Source organism: Aotus nancymaae, unplaced genomic scaffold, assembly GCF_030222135.1.
Source record: "Aotus nancymaae isolate 86718 unplaced genomic scaffold, 86718_ANA_hifiasm-v0.15.2.pri h1tg000010l, whole genome shotgun sequence".
Lineage (NCBI taxonomy): Eukaryota > Metazoa > Chordata > Mammalia > Primates > Aotidae > Aotus > Aotus nancymaae.
In genome coordinates, this window is record NW_026988421.1 from 40,810,674 (window position 1) to 40,834,261 (window position 23,588).

General features: G+C 41.0%; 1 protein-coding gene and 1 long non-coding RNA gene across 2 annotated transcripts in view; one reads left to right on the plus strand and one right to left on the minus strand.

The window, feature by feature from the left end:
- Positions 1-717: 717 nt before the first annotated feature.
- LOC135274001 (uncharacterized) lies at positions 718-9,322 on the minus strand. The gene is made up of 3 exons (XR_010341780.1): positions 9,195-9,322; positions 6,625-6,746; positions 718-1,179 (listed from the first exon to the last, which is right to left on the minus strand). It is a non-coding gene; the product is annotated as an uncharacterized LOC135274001 (long non-coding RNA).
- Positions 7,831-23,588, plus strand: part of SLC16A12 (solute carrier family 16 member 12) — a 98,989-nt gene continuing 83,231 nt past the window's right edge. Inside the window, exon 1 of the mRNA XM_012454746.2 lies at positions 7,831-7,910. The gene's annotated coding sequence lies outside the window, so the exon portion shown is untranslated. The remainder of the gene's footprint in view (positions 7,911-23,588) is intronic.

A 23,588-nucleotide genomic window follows, 5' to 3' on the forward strand; every position in this document is an offset into this window, starting at 1 on the left:
ACTATATTGCTTTATCATGTAACTATCCATCTGTCTATCCCCCTCTCTAACCATTAATTATCTTTTGTAAATGCCTTTCAAGGGAAGTTACAGATGATCAGTACAAGTTGGAATTTGAATTGGACCTTCAATGATGCTGTTAGATCTCCATAGGCAGAAGACAGAAAGGAAGGGGCAGCCCAGACATGGGAAAGAGAATGGGTGAAGGAACAGGGGTAGGAATGTGCACAGTGACTTCACGGAACAAGAATGAGGGTGTGACAGAGGGTGCCTGTTAGTGTTGAGGAACATGATATTAAAAGTGGATGGGAAAGCTGTTGGAAGAGGACTTTGGCCAACCAACCAGCAAATGAGTCCCATTTTGATGATATAAATACGAGAATAGGAATGGTCAGAGTTTCCAGTAGAAAGAATATAAGGCAGAGTGTCAAGAAATTAGTCATATAGTTGGGTGGGGAGAGAGGCAAAAGTAATGGTAGTGTAGTAGTTCCAGTGAACCATGCATGAGGGAATATGAGTCTGGAGATCAGTGACAATAGATAGGGAGATAAAACTATCAAGAAAATATAACATACCAGGCACCATGGCTCATGCCTGTAATTCCAGAACTTTGGGAGGCCAAGGTGGGCAGATCTCTTGAGGCCAGGAGTTCAAGATGAGCCTGGCCAACATCATGAAACCCCATCTCTACTAAAAATACAAAGATTAGCCAGGCGTGATGGTGCGCGCCTGCAGTCACAGTTACTTGGGAGGCTGAGGCATGAGAATCACTTCAGTCCAGGAGAGGGGGGTTGCAATGAGCTGAAATTACACCATTGCATTCCAGCCTGTGCAACGAGCGAGACTCAATCTCAATAAAAAAGAAAGAAGAAAGGAAGGAAGGAAAGAAAGAAAATACAACAGAAGAAATTTGCTTTATTGATGTTTACATTCAAAAATAATATTTGTTAGCATATAATAATTCATAACAATATAATCTAAATTGAATGTTTTTATAAAAATGACCTTTTACCTGTGATCTTCAGAGAATACCTCACCTTCCCAGAGCTTCATGAATGAGTAGACACCCACATTCTGCAAACAGTGACCTGGGTCAGGCCACTCTTGCATTTGTCATCTTATGTAATCCTCGAAGCACCCAGAGAGAAAGGCATGATCACCCCTGGGATGTCACAGGAACTAAAAAACATCAATAAATATCCTCACAACCCTCCCCCCAAAGAATTGCTCTTAATATTATGAAAATTACATAACTTTAGTCAATTTAATTTGAAGGAACAAAATAATAAAATCAAACATACTTCAGAAAATAATGACATAAAAGTTTGCACAACCTAACCCAGTGCAGATATTTGGCAATGTCTAAAAAAATTTTGATGGTCACAACTAGGGCATTACTATTGGCACCTAATGGGCAAACACAAAAGATACTGCTAAATGTTCTACAATGTACACGACATTCCCACAGCAAATAATTGTCAGGCCTAAAATATCAGTAGCACAGACCTTGAAGGTCTAACCTAATTAGCACAGAGACTGGGATATGAAACTGCTCAATCCTTTATTTTTTATTTTCTATTTTTAGAGGCAGGGTCTAGTTCTGTTGCCCAACCTGGAGTGTCATGGCACAGTCATAGCTCACTGCAGCCTTGAACTCCTGGGCTCAAGAGATCCTCCCACCTCAGCTTCCCAAGTAGCTGGGGTTATAGATGCTCACCACCATGTCCAGATAACTGAAAAAATTTTTTTTAGAGATGGGGGTCTCACTCTATTGCCCGGGCTGGTCTAGAACTCCTGACCTCAAGTGATCCTCTGGTTTTAACCTCCCAAAATGTTGGGATTACAGGCATGAGCCATCATACCCAGGCTCAATCCATGTTTTTTGAATTGTACTGGTGATTTTATTTTATAGAAGAGAAATATGAGGCTTGAGAGGTAGAATGTTAAGAAATGTGCTTAGTTTGTCCTGCTAAAAAATGGCAGAAATGAGATTTTTCTTTGGTTTTCTGATTTCAAATTCAATGTCTTTCAGTTATAGCATGACTCCAGAAAGATAAATGTGTTGAAATGATTACATAGCTTTGAGTCACAGTAAATGAGAGAATGTTAGCACCAGAGACTAAGTGACATTGGAGAAGAGAACCTGGAGAGTTGTTGAGATCTAAGAGCAGATTGTAGTGATGACTTGAGTTCCTGATATTTTAAAATATGAAATGATGGTATAGGGAGAATGTAAGGGAAAATATTCACTGGGTGTCTGGCAAAAAGAATTGGAGTTCAGAGGGAGGTCAGAACTGGAAAGGCACTGCCGCTTGTGTTAACGCTGCAGGTATTAGCTACAGTCACGGGGCTGAGATGGAGATACACATTAAGAAAGAACCATGGAGGCTGGGCGCGGTGGCTCACGCCTGTAATCCCAGCACTTTGGGAGGCCGAGGCGGATGGATCACGAGGTCAAGCGATCGAGACCATCCTGATCAACATGGTGAAACCCCGTCTCTACTAAAAATACAAAAAATTAGCTGGGCATGGTGGCGCGTGCCTGTAATCCCAGCTACTCAGGAGGCTGAGGCAGGAGACTTGCCTGAACCCAGGAGGCGGAGGTTGCGGTGAGCCAAGATCGCGCCATTGCACTCCAGCCTGGGTAACAAGAGCGAAACTCTGTGGAAATAGGGGTTAAATTCTAAGAAAATGCTCATAGAAAAGAGTGACTGTTGAAAAAGGAACCAAAAAAGATGAAAAAGAAATTGGACTCTGGGCTGGGCACAGTGTCTCATGCCTATAGTCCCAGCACTTTGGGAGGCCAAGGCGGGAGGATCACTTGAGCCTACAAGTTTGATACCAGCCTGGGCAACATGGAAAAATTCCGTCTCTACAAAAAATATAAAAACTAGCAAGGGGTGGTGGTGGGCGGCTGTAGTCCCAGCTACTCAGGAGGCTGAGGTGGGGGGATCATCTGAACCTAGGTGATCAAGGCTGTAGTAAGCTGGGATGGTGCCACTGTACTCCAACCTGGGTGATAGAGTGAGGCTCTGTCTCAAAAGCAACAAAAGAAGAAAGAAAGAAAAAGAGACAAAGAAGAAGGAAGGAAGGAAGAAAGGAGAGAGAAAGATGGAAGGAGAGAGAAAGAGAGAAGAAAGAGAGAGAAAAGAGGCTGGGCGCAGTGGCTCACGCCTGTAAACCCAGCACTTTGGGAGGCCGAGGTGGGTGGATCACGAGGTCAAGGGATCGAGACCATCCTGGCGAACATGGTGAAACCCTTTCTCTACTAAAAATACAAAAATTAGCTGGGCATGGTGGTGCGTGCCTGTAGTTCCAGCTACTCGGGAGGCTGAGGCAGGAGAATTGCCTGAACCCAGGAGGCAGAGGTTGCGGTGAGCCGAGATTGCGCCATTGCACTCCAGCCTGGGTAACAAGAGCGAAACTCCGTCTCAAAAAAAAAAAAAAAAAAAAGAGAAAAGAAAGTAATTAAGGAAGGAAGGGAGGGAGGGAGAAAAAGAAAGAGAAAGAAGGAAGGAAGGGAGGGAAAAAAGGAAAAAGAAAGAAAGAAAGGAGGAAGGAAGGGAGAAAGAAACAAAAGAAGGAAGGAAGGGAGAGAGAGAAAAAGAGAAAGAAAGGAAGAAAGAGAGAAAGATAAGAAAGAATCTGAAAGGTGCCCACAGGACATGATCTTATTAAAGAAGTCAGTTGAACAGGAGTTTGAAAAGGCAGTTCTTCAAAAATTTGTTTCTTGGTGTCTAAGGAAAAAATTTCACTATTTCCCTTTCCACATATTGCCCTAATCTGTACAACTGACAATGTAAAATACTTGCATCTTATTTATGCTGTTTGTAGTTAATCCTAAAATCTTAATTAGTTATGAGAATAAAATTTCAAATTCTGTTTAGGCAAAAGCCTCAGGGATTCATCCTCAATCTCCAACCTTCCTGTAGCTTCTATTTTGACCTGGACACCCCCAAATATTACTTATCTGTAGCCAATGTTCCTGTTTTTCTCTGCTGAGTCCACACATTCTTGTTTGACCAAATAACAGGAACAAACAATTCCTTTCATAATGGATGTACCCTAAGGTGTCAGGCTTCTCAGAATCCTATCTGAAAATTAATTCCACTGAACCATGGTGCAATAGGATTTTAGTTAACACACTTGTTATTTATTGGCTACAAATGCTAGGGATTTGACAAAATGTGCTGTGCCTCCAGGCCAGAATAGTACAAATAGTACTCAATTCTGAGTATGGAAGAAGAGGAAGGGAGTTAGAACATACTATTAATGCATGTGGAGGTACCAGGTCAGCTGACCACATCAGGGAAAGGTTACTTAATTAATAATGATGTACCAATAATGCCATGTCCCTGTTAAAGAAAAAAATATTCAATGACATAAAAAAATTATTCAGTGGTAAGGAAGACTTTATTCAGGATCATTGAGACAGATACAAGGACCACTACAATGAAGACCTGCAGTAGGGTAGAGAGATGGGCTCTACTCTGAATACAGCAGAGGGAAATGGGAATTTATAGCCAAGGAACAGGGTATGGGATTCTAGCCAAATTAACCTAATAGGATTCTTACTTAAGACAGGCCAAGGTGATTGGATAGCACCCGGAGGACAGTGGAGGATGAGGAATTCTTGGATGATCAGTTGTCAAGGGGGAGGGAGGTTATTGCCAAACTGACTTAGCCAAGTTCTTCGATAAATTAAAATTTACAAGGAAATACACAGATGGTCTTAGGAGAAGGCTCAGGAGCCTGACTAAAGTTTGGCCAAGCAAAAAATCTTTGTCATTCCCCAATATTTTTAAGGTAAAAGACTATTAATACTGATAGGATTAATATTTTTTACACACTTATGATATGCAAGGCATTGAATTAAATACATTCTATAAATTGACTCATTTTGATTCTCACAAGGACTCAATGATGAAGGTTTAATTTTCATTCTATTAAGTCATATCTTTTAGACAGATGAGTTCTGGCTAGGACTTGGAAAAGCTGGCTATCTGGGCTCATTTCCTTACCCAAATCCTGGCTTCTAAGCATCACTTTCTAGTAGAATTTTCTGTGATGAAGAAAATGTTTTGAGTGCTGTCCAGTATGGTAGACATTAGCCACATCTTGGTATGAAGCACCTGAAAGGTGATTAGTGCAACAGACCAGTAGTAGAAAAGAAAAAGGCAAAACACACACAAGAAGCCTGAATTTTAATTATGATTGTAATTAATTAACTAAAATGTAAATAACCACATTTTATAGCCATGTTGGGACTGTGCAAATACAGCACATTTCTATCACCACAGAAAGTTCTGTCGGACAGCGCTGTTTGGAAGAAATATTGCTTCTTCCCTTTCCTTCTAGGTTGGATTCTAGGGTTCCACCGTTGCTTTGCTTTTCTTCTGCACAGCGATAGCAGCCCAACTTTCTTCACCTCTCCTGGCTTCCCCAATCTTCCAACCTCAGTGAAAGGAGATCGCTTTGCTTTGTCCATCTCCCTTTCCTCCACTTCCACGCTGCCCACTCCCACGTCAGCAGCTATGTCAGGTCTTGAGTGTGGAACCCCAAAGGGGTAGGTACACAGAAGTGACCTGTCTATATCTGGCACTGCCCGGACACATTGCATTTACCATCACAATCATCAACTTACAATTGCTGAACTCTTAAAGGATGAAAATCATTCTGTCAGAGAGAATCAGGCACATGAAATCTGAACCTCTTCTAATAAAACAACATCAATGACACAGCATTGAATAGAGTAAACATAGTATTTGCTTTGGTCTTTGCTAGAGCCCCGGTAAGTGGTGACTTAGATGGAAGGAAGCCTTGTGTGGTGTCCTATTCTCAAAAACGTTTACAACTGTTGTCCTACATTAGTTAAACAGAAAATGAGACTTATTTGCCACTCAAAGCAATGTTTAACTAAAAGAAGCATTTTTCTGAAACTCAAAGCCTTTAACCCAAAGACCTTCACAGCTGAGAGTTCAGGGCTCATGGCAGTCTCTACATTTATAGGTTCATTTCCAATGCTAATGATTTCTTTTACATGCTGTATTTGTTCCTTCTGTTGTGTGTTTTAAACATTTATCCACTAATCATCACTTAGATCTAACCTAGGGTTTTTTGCAAGTGAAAATAGGACTTAAATTCGGATTTATAGTTAAAGGGCAGGAAACTGAGAGGAGGTGTAGGACTAAAAATAGCCAGAGGGTAAAATGAGAAAGGAATTTACTAGACTATTTTAAAAACACCCTGGGTTGCACAGTGGCTCATGCCTGTAATCCCAGTGCCCACCGAGGCTGAGGCAGGAGGATCCTTTGAGCCTAGAAGTTCGATTCTGCAATGAGCTATGATCGCACCACAGCACTCTAGCCGGAGAGACAGAGTGAAAGCCCTTCTTTAAAAAAACAAATAAAATGAGACTCCTTCTCTAAAACAACAACAACAGCAACAAAACAAACAAATAAACGAAAAACACAAATACGGTGCTGCGCAAATGCTCCCTACTGTTGATCAGTAACTCTTTGTCGGGTGGATCACAAGGTCAAGAGTTCGAGAGCAGCCTGTCCAACATGGTGAAACCCCATGTTTACTAAAATAAAAAAATTAGCCAGGTGCAGTGGCAGATACCTGTAATCCCAGCTACTCCGGAGGCTGAGGCAGGAGAATCGCTTAAATCCGGGAGGCGGAGGTTGCAGTGAGCCGAGATCACGCCATTGGACTCCAGCCTGGGCAACAGGGCGAGACTCCGTCTGAAAGCAAAACAAAACAAAACAAAATCCAAAAAGTCTAATTTATTTTGAAATTTTGACATACAACGAAATCACCAGGGAATCTTGCCTAAAATGCAGATTCTGATTTTGAGGCTCCGCGGTTGGGCCTGAGATTCCACATTTTTAACATGCACCCAGGTGATGACCTCGCTGTTGGTCTACCGGCCACTCTTGGAGAAGCGAGAACGTAGACTCCAAGATATTGGAACCAGACCTTGTCAGTTCAGAGGCCTTGCTTCTGACAAGACAGTTCGTCTGGAACCTGTCACACGCGGGGTACGTCCTGGTAGCTCCCTCTTCAGGCTTTGAGTCAACGTTTGGGGAATTGTATCATGTACTGGGCGCCTACACCTCACTCATTTCATCCTCTCAGCAACAACATGAAGTGGGCGCTATCATCCTTTGTTTTACAAGGGAAAACTGGGGCTCAGAGAGTTAAATTGCCCAAGGTCATGTGGTTTTCAGGCGTGTTGAACCCAGGTCCTTTTGACTCCAAGAGAAAACGCTTTTCACTAGCATTCTGGAGCTTCAGTTTCCTGAGCTGTGAAATGGGAAGGACTGGCTAGCAGGGTCCGGATCCCTGCCAGATACACCTAAAGAAGGCCTTGTATTTTTTCTCGAGATCTTGCTCTTTGACCCTGCGGGGAAAAGTTCTTTTTGGGAACATCGAGTCCCCTCGGCCTGCCTAGGTCAGGGGCATTCATGGCCCTTCCCGGGGAGGGTCCGGCAGTCCTAGAGACGTCAGACTGGGGACACAGAGAGCTGGTGCATTACATAACCGCGAGACGCCCTCCTCCGCTGCGCCCCTCACCCCTCGTCCAGCCGCGGCACTTAGAGCGGATCCCCGCGCTAAATCCCCTTCGCCGGTCCGGCTGAGTCCCCAGCGGAACTGCACGAGCCGGTGCATTTCAAAGCCGAGCACTGGGATTTTCCGCGCCACGCTCCCCGCCCTCGGCGCTGCCCGCTGGGCCCCCGGCCCCAGCCCCGCCGGCGCCTCCGCCCAGTCCGCTCCCCGCCCCACCGAAGCGTGGATAGGAGCGCCTGGGGCCGGGGAAGGGGCCACCGCGCAGGGACGCGGCTCTGCGGGTGCGCCCCAGGGACATGTCTGCCCACTACCGCCAGGGCTGCAGTGGTCCGGGCGAGGTGAGGACGCGGCGGGGCTGGGCTGGGCTGAGCGCGGGTGTGGCGGGGGGCGGGAGGAGCAAGGACGGGGTGTCTGCGCGCTCTGGGAGGGCTGCGGAGCGCTGGAGCGCTGGAGCGCTGGGCTGTCCCAGGTTCAGTCTGGCGGGCGGCTCTGGCCCCTGGATTCCCAGCACCCGGGCCAAGAAGCTTCCTCGGCTCCCCCTCTTCCCTCTCCCCGACTGGGCTGTGCAGAGGGCGCGGTGGCTCAGGTGACAAGGGCATCCCTCGAGGAAGGGTGGCGGGACAGCGGGACGCTGGGGCTGTCCTTGGAGCTGGAGGAGGACTGGGACGCCCCATTCTCCGCTGCCCTAGCTCCCATCACACGCCGGGAGCCTGGGACCCTAACTCGTGTGCTTCGGCGCGCAGCTTGGGTTGGGAGGGATGCACGTGCCCACTTACCCTGTCTGGGTTGGGTCTGCGCTGCGGCGGCATTTTTGGGCAGGTGGCTGGAGAACGAGCGGCTGTGATCTCCACCTCTTGTGGTTTTCAAATGCAAACTTCTCGGTGGAATAGAGACCGCCTTTCTTCTGGATTTTATGTTTTTAGTACGTTTAAAAAATCTCTCCCCTGTTCCCCGCCTCCGACAATAATATTTATTTCCCTTATGTGTGATATTAAAAACACATCGGCTTTCAAAATCTTCAGTGGATTGAGTTCAATTTCTCAGTTGCTTCTTGTCCACAAAGAAAGCAATGATACCTGTATTGTGGACTCGAAAAAGCGTTTGTAGCAAAATTGTGAAGCACAATTCCAGTAAGTCCTGAGGCTATTTGGTTAGTCTTGCGTTTTCACACAACAGCATTCTAAACCTCTTATACTATTTATTTATTTAGAGACAAGGTCTCGCTCTGTCGCCCAGGCTGGAGTGCGGAGGGGCGATCTCAGCTCATTACAACCTCTGCCTCCCCGGCTCAAGCGATCCTCCTGCCTCAGCCTCCGGAGTAGCTGGGACTATAGGTGCACGCCACCACGCCCGGCTAATTTTTGTGTTTTTTGTTTTGTTTTGTTTTGTTTTTTGTTTTGTTTTTTTTTGCAGATACAGGGTTTCACCATGTTGCCTGGTTGCTCTCGAGCTCATGGGCTCAAGCGATCTGCCCGCTTTAGCCTACCAAAGTGATGGAATTACAGGCATAAGCCACCGTGCGCGGCCATATATATATATATTTAATGTTGTGTCAGGAAGGTCCTGCCAGGACACTGGTTGAACACTCCCATTTTGAAGAGCCTCTAATTAGTTCATCTTACCTGTTTCTTTGCTCAGAGCTGTGCACTCCCGCGGCGCCACCAGCTTAGCCCAGAGGGAAAATCTTCTGGCCTTTCAAATTCAGAAACACATTCTTTCCACAAGTGTCCAAACTCACTAACATTTAAAATCGTCAGCTAGCTGCCCCTGCATAGTTTGTCGCTCCCCCTCCATAAATGTCTTGCCAAACCATGGCTAATGTTTGACCCCGGCCCCCGCCCCCCGCCCCCAAGATGACCGACTGTTGAAGAAATGAAGGATGTGAAAGAGTAATGGTAGTAATTAGGTGAACTGGATTTGATCACTTGTAATTACAGGGTTTAGAGAAGCTTAGAAACGGAAAGGCTTTAGAGACCATCTACTAAGTTCAAACACTTCACCTTACAGCCCGGGAAGCTCAGATCCAGGTTGAGAAGCACTGGCTGAATTCATACTGTTAACCGGTGATGGGACCAACGCTAGCATCCAGGCCTCATTCCCATCTAATTCGGTTTTCCAAGGCATATTGCCTCTAGGCATTTTGATCAAAAATAATATGACTAGCATCACCTAATCATATTAGTTTCCTGTTCTTATTTATTTATGTTTGTTTTTTTAACTGATGAGATTCTGAAATAGATGAGAAGTTGATTTAATCAAATTGCTTTTGTGGCACAGTTTTTAAAGATGCAAACTTTTAATTTTAAGTAACATTTAAAATTATTTTTATATGATGAATATGCAGATACATCTCAGGTTACTGCCCAAAGAAGAATAGTAGTCAAAATAGATGGGAGTAAGTCTACCCTCATCTGTCCTCGGAGTCTCAGCATCCTCTATGGTAATGATTGATCAGAGGAAAAGACATGAATTATAGCATTGAAGTGATTTATATGAGGACGAGGGCTGTTTGTTTTTTGTGATTAATACTATGACCAAAACAGAGCAAAGAAAGGAATTTCAAACTGACTTATTTAACATTGCATTGCACTGCATATTTTTCAATGTAGTTCAATTTAGCAGATATTTATTGAGTGCCTACTGTGTGCTTAGTGCTGTTCTGAGCATTTGGGATGTGTCAATGGACAAAACAAAGAACTTTGATCCTATAGAGCTCAAGTTACAATTTATTCAGTAGAATTTCTCCAAGATTTCTTAGGCAGATACAAGAGAATTTCAGTTTTACCTAAGCAGGAAAATAAACATAAGTGATCCAAATTATCTGCCTTCCAATTCCATGATTCTGAGAAATAATCATGGAAAAAAAGCAAACAAATTCAGATGAAGTTACTTTGACTTTTATGAGCCGACATTTTACTGTAAGTTAATAACAGTTTCCACCTTTGGTTATTTAATATATGTTCATTTGGAGTAAATAAATTCCATTTCCTTTATTACAGGGACATCACTATGGTGATTAAACTTGAGGCCCAGGATGATTTGTTTTCTTAAGAGTGTTAGTGGTACCATATTAGTATTGGAGACTAAATTAGTTTGTAAGATGTGGCTTTTTATTTATGAAGATGGTGTTCTGTTGTTATTTTGTCTCGCTTTACATTTTGCCCCCCACTTTCCTCCACATTCATAGACCACACAGTGTTGTGACTTATTGGTAAATCCATTTCCGCAGAAGTTTTTCATCAGATATTCTAGTTTTAAGCATTTCCTAATTCTCTCAATTGCTTTTTCTTCAAAACAGCATGGTTTGCAAGCTCAGGCATGTTTATTGTTTTTAACAAGGGCTTATCAAAATGAACTTGGCAGTTTTTCAGTCAAATACAGCCAAAGAAAAGTATTCAGTGCAGCTTTTGGGGTTGTTTATGCATTCTTCACCTAACCAGTTGCTTTGCTTTTAAAAATTACTGATTTGGAAGCTATTTTCTTACGAGTACATTTCCAGTGTGTATAAAAAGTCACCCACTGAAATGGTATAATACTTTAATTGATGAAAACTAAATACACAGTTGAAGATGTTGAGGGCTTTTGAACAGAAAGATTTTCTCTCTGATAATATTTTTAATTTGCTCTACATCAAAGGACATCAGAAAGTGTCATTATCTAACAATGTCCTGTTTGAAGGTGGTGTCTGTTGAACATTTAGAGAAGAGTCACAATTTCTGGTCCAAGCTAGGCACCCGGTATAGTTCATTTTTTTTCTTCATTCACCCACCACTGTGCCCGATTAGATACTCATCCTTCCTTCATTTACTGTACATTGATGAGTAGGGTGAATTGCTGTAGCCAGGTAAGACATTGCATGTAATGAATTAATTATTTAATTCATGTAATTAATTATTTATTAATTTAATGAATATTTATTGAACAACTCCTTATTAAAAGATTTGTGTAAGGATTTGTGTGAAGATTGCGTTTTGAGCATCTCTTTTCTTGTGCTGGTGACAGCAGAAGGTATAAAGACACAGAACATGCCTCTGATGCAGCTTACAGCCTGGTATGGAAGAGAGGACATTGTATGACTAGCTATCATACCAATTTTAACTACCATAAGAGGTGCATTAGTACTTTGGGAGTTAAAAGGAAGAAGAGAGAGCAGGCAGGCACTGTGAACATTTGAGGGTTAGGGAAGACTTTGTAGAGGAGGGCACATTGGAGTTGCTTCTTGAAAGATGGTAAAGCTTCTATAGAGGCAGAGGATATACTTGTCTTTATGGGACCACATCCTTGCCTCTTTTTGAAGACACATAGAAAACTTCCTCTTGGGAACCAGTTGAGGCTGTATTGGGTTGTATAATATACACTTATCACCTCTCTGCCCCTCTTCATGTATCTGACTCTGTTCTGGGTAATGAAATACTGCCCAACACTAAAACAACTCATTGAGTTAACCAATGCTCTCCTTCCCCTCTGAAACACATCCTGGTTGTTGCAAAGGCACAGAGACAACTGTGGGAAATAGCTATCATCTTAATAAATTGGTGTCTATTACTAGGTCAGGTGCATGCTTGTAGTGGTGTTTGGTTATAGTCCAGTTTATACCAGTTGTACTTTGCTATTGCATTTTTTTTTTTCTTTGAGATGGAGTCTTGGTCTGTCGCCCAGGCTGGAGTACAGTGGCATGATTTCGACTCATTGCAATGTCCGCCTCCCTGGTTCAAGTAATTTTCACATCTCAGCCTCTCTGGTAGTTGGGATTACAGGCACCCACCACCATGCCTGGCTAATTTTTCTTTTTTTTTTTTTTTGTAGAGCAGGGGTATCACCATGTTGGCCAGGCTGGTCTCAAACTCCTGACCTCAGGTGATCTACTCACCTTGGCCTCCCAAAGTGCTGGGATGCTATTGTAATTTTGTGATTTAATGAAATATTGCATAAACTGATGTAATGTGAATGCTAAACAAAGAATGGTATTTCTGTGCAAACTAAGTTGATTGCCATATGAGGCCATAAAAGTAAGCAATGTTAAAAAACAGTATCAACACATGCTGCAACATGGATGAACCTTAAAAACATGATGCTAAGTGCAAGGAGCCAGATACAAAGACCACATGTTGTATGAGTCATATGAAATATCCAGAACAGGCAAATGCATATCAACAAAAAGTGGATTCGTGATTGCCAGGGAAGTGGGGTGGGGGAAATAGAGAGTGACTGATAATGGATGCAAGGTTTCTTTTTGGGGCAAGGGCTATGTTCTGGAGTTAGATAATGGGGTGGTGGTTACACAACATTGCAAATATATAAAAACCACCAAACTGTATGCTTTAAAAATATTAAAATAGTGAAGTTTATGTGAATTTTATCTCAATTTAAAAAAAGAGTATAAAGCTTTTTACAAAGCAAATGAACAAGCAAATTAGTATTTAGGTGTGGCATAGTGATAAGAGATTTGAAGAGTACAGTAAAAATATCTAGAATGATTTTGCATTCAGGTTTTTTCAAAGGTTCAGTAAGGTCCTACTTCTCTTTAAGAAATGGGAGCAGGAGATCTGGATGTGAGTTAACTAAGAAAAATAACACAGAACTCCAATCATGACCCAATATCCAAAGATTAGTGAATGAATTTTTTGTTTATGGTACTAATTGAAACAAAATATTTGAAATATGTTGTATCAATTTTTTGACTCTGCTTTTCCTGACTTCTGATTACTGCAGAGAGCTTCTAATGTTTCCATTTCTGAGGGTACCTTGTATATTTTGAAAATAACTCATCTCTGCATCCAATCATGACCCAATATCCAAAGATTAGTGAATGAATTTTTTGTTTATGGTACTAATTGAAACAAAATATTTGAAATATGTTGTATCAATTTTTTGACTCTGCTTTTCCTGACTTCTGATTACTGCAGAGAGCTTCTAATGTTTCCATTTCTGAGGGTACCTTGTATATTTTGAAAATAACTCATCTCTGCATCTAGAGAGAAATTCCATGTTTATGAGTCTCTTATAGATATAGCATTAGTCACTTAAGACTGTAAAGGAAATCAGAACCTAGTTTTCAACTTCCAAATCGCCATAAAAATCAGCAATTGTTTTCTGCCCAACACCATTTTCTGGCTCCGTGGTTCACATATGTAAGCAAAGTAGCAACATAAAATGTTAACTGTACTAATACTTAAAATTTATCACCCCAAACATTTGTAGACTGTGTTTTTTTTTTTTCCTCAAAATATTCCTGAGCGCAATTAATCATTTTGTGGTTTATTTGACATATTATAAATTAGGGCCACAAGTACTTATTTTGGGGCCAACTGGTATTGTTTTTGTAATTCAAATTTGCTTGGTGGAATACTTTCCATGGGAGTGAGTTCATATTTATCTACTGAAACCAGATGTATTTCTTGAAACAGGAATTTCAACTCTCTGAACCTGTCACTTCAAAGCAACCACATTCATAGCCCGTGAAGGAGCTACCAAAAAAATAAAAACTCACACTTACCAATAACAAAGTTAAATCTCTTAAGGGAGAACAGAGTGCTGCTTCTTCAGGCAGTGATAGTTCAACCAGACAACTATCAAAAACCAGCCTTCACTATCATTATTAAATAGTTATCAATAGGGGTAGCCCAAACTCACAGGCACAAATGATATATAAAAAAATGGTCTGTTCAGGTTGACACCTGACAACCTAGTATCCATAAATCAGTTGATTGAAGACTCTGTATTAATGGTTCTCAACCCCACCTACACATTAAAGTCACCTGAGGAAGGGAAAAAAGTACTGGTACCAATGTTCTACTCTGAAAAACTCTGATTCAGTAGGTCTGGGATACAGGGTTAGGGTATCAGTAGTTTTTAAATCTCCCTGGTGAATCTCATGTACAGTGAGGGTTGAGAAACTATAGATATATATAATAATAATTTTATGTTTCTTTAGAAAAAAATTTACTGAAACACAAAATTTCAAGTTGTTGTGGTATCTTCTTAACATATCTGATGGATTTTTTCTTTTTTTTGCATTTTCTCTATAGAGGGCCCATTCATTATATGGAAAGCTTTTACCAATAGTTGAATGAATGTTCAGTGATTTTTTTTTATTCTCTGTGGAGTTCACTAAGCATATGTTTACAAAATGTCAAAACAACCAAATCAATCAAATTAGTATAATTACTGTCCAACCAATGAATTAATTAACAAAGTAGCTTTAAGTTTTTGATGATTGTGGTATCATATGGGTATGCAATAATCTGTTTCTTCTAAAATACTTATAGATGTGTCCTTTATTATGTATTTCTTTAAACTGAGTTGTCAACCTTAATGCTCAAACCTTCTCTGAAAACTTTCTCTTTTTATTTAATTGTATCAAATTAAATAAAAAGGGTTTTCTTGGGACAGGGTCTCCTTATGTCACCCAGGCTGGAGTGCAGTAGACTTATCAGGGCCCACTGCAGCCTCAACCTCCCAGGCTTAAGGAATCCTCCCATCTCAACCTCCTGAGAAGCAGGAACTTCAGGCATGAGCCACCATGCCTGGCCTGACTTTTATATAAGAAAGATATTATATAGGACTTTTATATAAGAAAGATAGGAGTTTAACCCTTGCCCTATGTGACTTTAACAAAGTATGATTAATTTTAGTATTTTCCTTGTCATTAGGATTTATTGTTTTTGAGAAAGTGTGGTGAGGTGACTGATACAGATTCTGAAGATTGATCTAGTGGACTACTTCTACTCAGAATTTACCTATTTTGTTTTTCCTCTTTTTTTTTTTTTTTTTAAGAGATGGGGTCTCTATCACCCAGGCTCGAGTGCAGTGGTGCAATGATGGCTCATTGCAGCCTTGAACTAGTAGGCTCAAGGGATCCTTCTGCTTCAGCCTCCAAAGTAGCTGGGAGTACAGGTATGCACCACCACGCCCAGATAATTTATTTTTTGTTGTTGTTGTTTGTGTTTTTTTGTAGAAATGGGGTCTTACTATGTTTTTTGAGGCTGATCTTAAACTCTAGGCTCAAGCAATCCTCTTGCCTCAGCCTCCCCAAGTGCTGGGATTATAGATGTGAGCCACCATGCCAGCCCCTTAATTTTTTATTTTTATTTTATTTTTGAGACAGAGTCTCACTTTCTTGCCCAGGCTGGAGTACAATGGCACCATCTCAACTCACTGCAAACTCTGCATCCTGGGTTCAAAAGATTCTCCTGCCTCAGGCCTCCTGAGTAGCTGGGATTACGGGCACCTGCTACCATGCCCACTAATTTTTGTTTTTTTAGTAGAGACGGGTTTCACCATGTTGGTCAGGCTGATCTCAAACTTCTGACCTCAAGTGATCTGCTTGCCTCGGCCTCCCAAAGTGCTGGGTTTACAGGCATGAGCCACCACCCCTGGCTCAGCCCCTGATTTTTTTTAGGACATTTGTTCTTATTTGGTTTTAATGCTCATGGAGCTTCTCACCCACTGTTACCAGTTGGCTTTCCCAAATTGTGCTTTAACTGTTGATTCTGTAATAAAAAGTAGTATCTTAGTGGGTTTTTGGCCAGTAGATTTTAAACTGTATTTTGCAAATTTCTGGTGAGGGAGCACCTCCGAAGCTGTTACAGGGCATGAGGGCAATGGGTGGTAAACAGATGTTCAGCTTCCAGCTTTGGGCTCCTTTCTGGTGGCCCCTTCTGCTATCTGAGCAGGTGTGCTACTTTTGATTTCACATATTTGGTTTCCACGTAAGATTTTATTTGAACAAAGGATTTCTTGGCCAAAGCAAGTTTGTAAGTGATTGGGCCACATGTTTCTAAGTTTCTGCTTCCTTTTCTTTACCAAGTTGGGTTTATATTCTGGCAACTTCTAATTGTTTCAAGCCACTACTGTGCATCTGTGTTGAAAAACCTGGGAAAACTTTGGTTTTATTGACTTTTTAACTTTGGTGCCTGTGGGGGGAGAGAATCAAACGAGCAGTTAGATATTTAGGGCAAGAACTATAGCTTGGGAGTTATCAGTACAGGGACTCAATTCAAGTCATATGTCTCCCTGGGAGAGTTTGAGAGAGGTGAGTTGGGTCAAAGACAAAATTGTGGGGAGTAGGCCAGGCGCGGTGGCTCACGCTTGTAATCCAGCACTTCGGGAGGCTGAGGTGGGCAGATCACAAGGTCAGGAGTTAGAGACCAGCCTGGCCAACAAGGTGAAACCTCATCTCTACTAAAAATACGGAAATTAGCTGGGCATGGTGGCGGGTGCCTGTAATCCCAGCTACTCCAGAGACTAAGGCAGGAGAATCGCTTGAACCCGGGAGGCGGAGGTTGCAGTGAGCCGAGATTGTGCCACTGCACTCCAGCCTGAGCAACAGAGCAAGACTCCATCTCAAAAAAAAAAAAAAAAAAGAAAAAAGAAAAGAAAAGAAAAGAAAAAGAAAAAAAATCTGGGGAATAACTACGCTGGGCTAAGTACCCTTCTCAGTACTCACATTAACCCAATGCGCATTTTAGTCAATGAAGTTTGCATTTCATATTTTAATTTTATAACTCCCCCACAACAGTTACACATAACTGCCAAAAGAAGTGTGTGTGTGTGTGTGTGTGTGTGTGTGTGTGTGTGTGTAGGGTGATGGGGTCAGAGAACAGGGCTTAGAAAACCAGCCAAGGATGCTTATCCTTTCTTTGAAAAACTTGGATCCTGCACAAATCACTGGGGCCCCTTCTACATGCAGGTTAAAGTGCACAATGAGAGGATAAACCTGAGTGGTTACCTAGTAGATTTGGCAATGCAGATAGCTGTTGTGGCATTTTTTAACATAAAATTATTTGTTGAGAAATATCAAGGTTTCCATCTGGAGTTAATTTTTGTGTAAGGTCTAAGGAAGGGATCCAGTTTCAGCTTTCTGAACATGGCTAGCCAGTTTTCCCAACACTATTTATTAAACAGGGAATCCTTTCCCCATTGCTTGTTTTTGTCAGGTTTGTCAAAGATCAGATGGTTGTAGATGTGTGGCGTTGCCTCTGAGGACTCTGTTCTGTTTCATTCATCTATATCTCTGTTGTGGTACCAGTACCATGCTGTTACTATAGCCCTGTAGTATAGTTTGAAGTCTGGTAGCATGATGCCTCCAGCTTTGTTCTTTCTGCTTAGGATTGACTTGGCTATGTGGGCTCTTTTCTGGTTCCATATGAAGTTTGAGGTGGTTCTTTCGAGTTCTGTGAAGAAGGTCAATGGTAGCTTGATGGGGATAGCATTGAATCTATAAATTACTTTGGGCAGTATGGCCATTTTCATGATATTGATTCTTCCTAACCATAAGCATGGAATATTTTTCCATCTGTTTGTGTACTCTCTTATTTCCTTGAGCAGTGGTTTGTAGTTCTCCTTGAAGAGGTCTTTCACATCCTTTGTTAGCTGTATTCACAGGTATTTATTCTCTTTGTAGCATTTGTGAATGGAGTTCACTCATGATTTGGCTCTCTGTTTGTCTGTTATTGGTGTATAAGAATGCTTGTGATTTTTGCACATTGATTTTGTATACTGAGACTTTGCTGAAGTTGCCTATCATCTTAAGGAGATTTTGGGTTGAGACGATGGGGTCTTCTAAATATGCAATCATGTCATCTGCAAATAGAGACAATTTGACTCCCTCTTTTCCTAATTGAATACCCTTTATTTCTTTTTCTTGCCTGATTGCTCTGGCTAGAACTTCCAATACTATGTTGAATAGGAGTGGTGAGAGAGGGCATCCTTGTCTAGTGCCTGTTTTCAAAAGGAATGCTTCCAGTTTTTGCCCATTCAGCATGATATTGGCTGTGGGTTTGTAACAAATAGCTTTTATTATTTTGAGATATGTTCCATTGATACCTAGTTTATTGAGAGTTTTTAGCATAAGGGCTGTTGAATTTTGTCAAAGTCCTTCTCTGCCTCTATTGAGATGATCATGTGGTTTTTGTCTTTGGTTCTGTTTATGTGATGGATTACATTTATAGATTTGCGTATGTTGAACCAGCCTTGCATCCCTGGGATGAAGCCTACTTGATCATGGTGGATAAGCTTTTTGATATGCTGTTGGATTCAGTTTGCCAGTATTTTATTGAAGATTTTTGCATTGATATTCATCATGGATATTTGCCTGAAGTTTTCTTTTTTAGTTGTCTCTGCCAGGTTTTGGTATCAGGATGATGTTGGTCTCATAAAATGAGTTAGGGAGGAGGATTCCCTCTTTTTGTATTGTTTGGAATAGTTTCAGAAGGAATGGTACCAGCTCCTCTTTATACATCTGGTAGAATTCGGCTGTGAACCCGTCTGGACCTGGACTTTTTTGGTTGGTAGGCTATTAATTGCTGCCTCAACTTCAGACCTTGTTATTGGTGTATTCAGGGATTCAACTTCTTCCTGGTTTAGTATTGGAAGGGTGTAAGTGTCCAGGAATTTATCCATTTCTTCTAAATTTACTGGTTTATGCACAGAGTTGTTTGTAGTAATCTCCGACGGTAGTTTGTATTTCTGTGGAATCAGTGGTGATATCCCCTTTATCATTTTTTATTCCATCTATTTGATTCTTCCTCTTTTCTTTTTTATTAATCTGGCTAGTGGTCTATTTTGTCGATCTTTCAAAAAACCAGCTCCTAGATTTATTGATTTTTTGAAGGTTTTTTTGTGTCTCTGTCTCCCTCAGTTCTGTTCTAATCTTAGTTATTTCTTGTCTCTGCTAGCTTTTGAGTTTTTTTGATCTTGCTCTTTTAGCTCTTTCAATTTTGATGATAGGGTGTCAATTTTAGATCTTTCCTCACTTCTCCTGTGGGCATTTAGTGCTATAAATTTTCCACTAGACACTGCTTTAAATGTGTCCCAGAGATTCTGGTATGTTGTGTTTCATTCTCATTGGTTTCGAAGAACATCTTTATTTCTGCCTTCATTTCATTGTTTATCCAGTCATCATTCAGTAACAGGTTGTTCAGTTTCCATGTAATTGTGTGATTTTGTGTGAGTTTCTTAATCCTGAGTTTTAATTTGATTGCACTGTGGTCTGAGCGACTGGTTGTTATGATTTCCGTTATTTTGCATTTGCTGAGGAATGATTTACTTCCAATTATGTGATCAATTTTAGAGTAAGTGCAATGTGGTGCTAAGAAAAATGTATATTCTGTGGATTTAGGGTGGAAAGTTCTGTAGATGTCTGTTAGGTCCGCTTGGCCCAGATCTGCATTCAAGTCCTGGATATCCTTGTTAATTTTCTGTCTTGTTGATCTGTCTAATGTTGACAGTGGGGTGTTAAAATCTCCCACTATTATTGTGTGGGAACCTAAGTCTCTTTGTAGGTGATAAAGAACTTGCTTTATGTATCTGAGTGCTCCTGTATGGGGTGCATGTATATTTAGGATAGTTAGCTCTTCTTGTTGGATCGATCCTTTTCCCATTATGTAATGCCCTTCTTTGTCTTTTTTGATCTTTGTTAGTTTAAAGTCCATGTTATCTGAGACTAGGATTGCAACCCCTGCTTTTTTCTGCTCTCCATTTGCTTGGTAAATCTTCTTCCATCCCTTTGTTTTGAGTCTATTCATGTCTTTGCACCTGAGATGTGAGATGGGTCTCCTAAATACAGCACACTGTTGGGTCTTGACTTTTTATCCAGTTTGCCAGTCTGTGTCTTTTGATTGGGGCATTTAGACCATTTACATTTAAGGCTAATATTGTTATGTTTAAATTTGATGGATTAGAGATTTAAACATAAGACCTTACACCATAAAAACCCTAGAAGAAAACCTAGGCAATGCCATTCACTACGTAGGCATAGGCAAGGACTTCATGACTAAAAACACCAAAAGCAATGGCAACAAAAGCCAAAATACACAAATGGGATCTAACTAAACTTAAGAACTTGTGCACAGCAAAAGAAACAATCATTAGAGTGAACCGGCAACCAACAGAATGGGAAAAATTTTTTGCAAGCTGCCCATCTGACAAAGGGCTAAAATCCAGAATCTACAAAGAACCAAAACAGATTTATAAGAAAAGAAAAAAAAAAATCCCTTCAAAAAGTGGGTGAAGGATATGAACAGACACTTTTCAAAAGAAGACATTTATGTGGCCAAGAAGCATATATAAAAATGCTCATCATCACTGGTCATTAGATAAATGCAAATCAAAACCACATTGAGATACCATCTCATACCAGTTAGAATGGCAATCATTAAAAAATCTGGAGATAACAGATGCTGGAGAGGATATGGAGAAATAGGAACACTTTTACACTATTGGTGGGAGTGTAAATTAGTTCAACCATTGTGTAAGATAGTGTGGCAATTCTTCAAGGATCTAGAAATAGAAATGTCATTTGACCCAGCAATCCCATTACTGGATATATACCCAAAGGATTATAAATTGTTCTATTATAAAGTCACATGCACAGTATATTCATTGTGGCACTGTTTACAATAGCAAAGACCTGGAACCAACCCAAATGCCCATTGATGATAGACTGGATAAAGAAATGTGGTGCATATACACTATGGAATACTATGCAGCCATTAAAAAGGGTGAGTTCATGTCCCTTGTAGGGATATGGATGAATCTGGAAACCATCATTCTCAGCAAACTGACACAAGAACAGAAAACCAAACACCCCATGTTCTTACTCATAGTTGGGTGTTGAACAATGAGAACACATGGACACAGGGAGGGGAACATCACACACTGGAGTCTATTGGGGTGTGGGGGGCTAGAGAAGGGATAGTGGGGTGTGGGGAGGTTGGAGAGGGATAACATTGGGAGAAATGATGAATGTAGGTAACAGGGGGATGGAGACAGCAAACCACCATGGCATGTGTGTAGCTATACAACAATCCTGCAAGATCTACACATGTACCCCAGAACTTACAGTATAATAATAATAAAAAAGAAATATAATCGTTTCTTAACTTTAAAAATCCAGACATTTCCCCCATATTTTAGTTCTCCCTTGTGGAACTAGAATAGTGACTGCTATGTTTTGGGTGTGATCCCACAGAGGTTTAGGGCAAATCCCCATTCCACATGGGTCTGTAGCTTATTTTTTATTGACACAGATTGTGCCCTCAATGCCAGCCAGCTCTTTGACAAATTTAGTCACAAGGATCACCTGGCAACAGCTATTAACTTAATTAAAAAATTCAAAAACACTCTTAGGAAAAGGCAGAGTACCTAGGTAAAGAACAAATAAATACTCATAAATAAGATACTTGTTAAAATTATTTTACTTGATAATTAAAGTGTTCCAGTGATTAGAGACTGGTTATTTTATCAAAAATTAAGCCCCACACATTTTTCCTTCCTTTTTTACTTGCTGAGATTGACTTCTTTCATTATCTTCCACATTCAAAAAAATATAAAATTTAGACAACCATATATTCTGATTTTATCACAGATGAAGGTCTAACTAAAATTTCAAGTATTGGTCAGTAACTGATGGACCCAAATTGTCATCTCAGAATCTTCCTGGCATATTCTGCTTTCTTTGTCAATTCTTGCGACGGTAGTATACCTAATTGACTGCTAATGCAGGCTCTGTTAAGGTGAAGCTTCAGTTTAGCTTTTAACAGCTTTAAGCAGAAGCTGTAAAAGAGACATTTGATTTAGATGAAATAGAATTAATTACCTTTAAAATCTCTAACAAAAAATATTGTGATTAAACAATGCTAAAAATAATTTCATAAGTTTACCTCTTCCCAGGCAAACATGTAGAGGCCCTGCCATCTGTTAGACAGGGACCTTCCTCAAAGGCTTGCCTTTTTTCTGGAGAAGACACTTCCCAGGAGATGGAAGGTCTTTGAGGAAGGGCCTTTGTACACACACTTGTGTGTACAAAGTATCACAGCATTGGAATGACTCCCGTAAGTGATCACCTGCTATGGGAGTGCAGAGCTAGAGGCACTTAACATAGCTGAAGTTGGTCAAACCATTAAAGAAATGTAGAAATTCAAGGGGCGAATCTTCCAGTAGGAGCAACAGGTTCAAAAGCCCTGAGGTGGGAATTGTCTTGGAATTGAAAGCATTGCTCATTTTCTGGTGGTGTGGCATGGCTGACGGGTAGGGAATGTGTGTAGCCAGGGCGCTGGAGAAGGCTAGAGGAGCAGGCAGGAGTGAGAGCATCAGGGGCTCGTACATCACACCGCCAGGGGGTTTTGATTTTGCTTTGGCAGTTTTGAACAAGGGAGTGAGTGGGAATGAGGATTTGGTGATAAAATTAGCTTGTGTTTCACACAGATAACTCTGAATGGGGTTTGAAGAAAAGCCCCAGAGGGTCTGTTAAAGTGGTGCAGATGGGAAACAAGATTAATGCCTCACGGTAAGACTTTTATTTGTTATTTTTATATTCCTGGTTCTTGGTGCCCTATAAGGCATGTGGTAGAAAGATGTGGTAGAAAGTTTGATATTCAGGGCAAGAAATTCAAGTTTGTGTATCATCAAACTAAGAAGCTCAGTTGAGATCACTTGTCTGGATGTAATTACCTGAGGAAAAGCGAAGAGTGAGGTATGAAACAGGTCAAAGAACTGTGGAGAATAACTAGGCTGTGCTTACGCTATACCCAGGGCATCTCTCCGTCATTGCACCTTTTATTTTGTTCTCTAATTATCTAGCTATGTTTTGGTCTTTTTCACTGGTCCAACAAGATGGCAAGGACTGTATCTTCCTTATAGCGTCACTGCCATTGCACAGCTTTGGATGGTGTCATTTACATGCCTGTGTAATGTGTCTGCACTGTGAATAGTGCCTGGAGTGGTGCTTCGGTTGCTTCTGCTTAACTGGTCCTAGCAGCCATCATGGTACCTGACATATGGTAAAAGTTTAATATGTTTGTTGAATAAATGAATGAATGATGACACAACATATAATGAGTGATCAGAGAAAGAGAATCTAGCAGAAGAAACTAAGAAGCAGGGGTCTGTAGGAAGGAAAGAAACAGAATCGACTCCTATCATGGAAACTCAGGGAAGAACAAGTTTCAGTAATGACAGAGAGGTCAACAGTGCCACATTCTACAGAGACTGGCCAATTAAAAATGCCAGAGTAA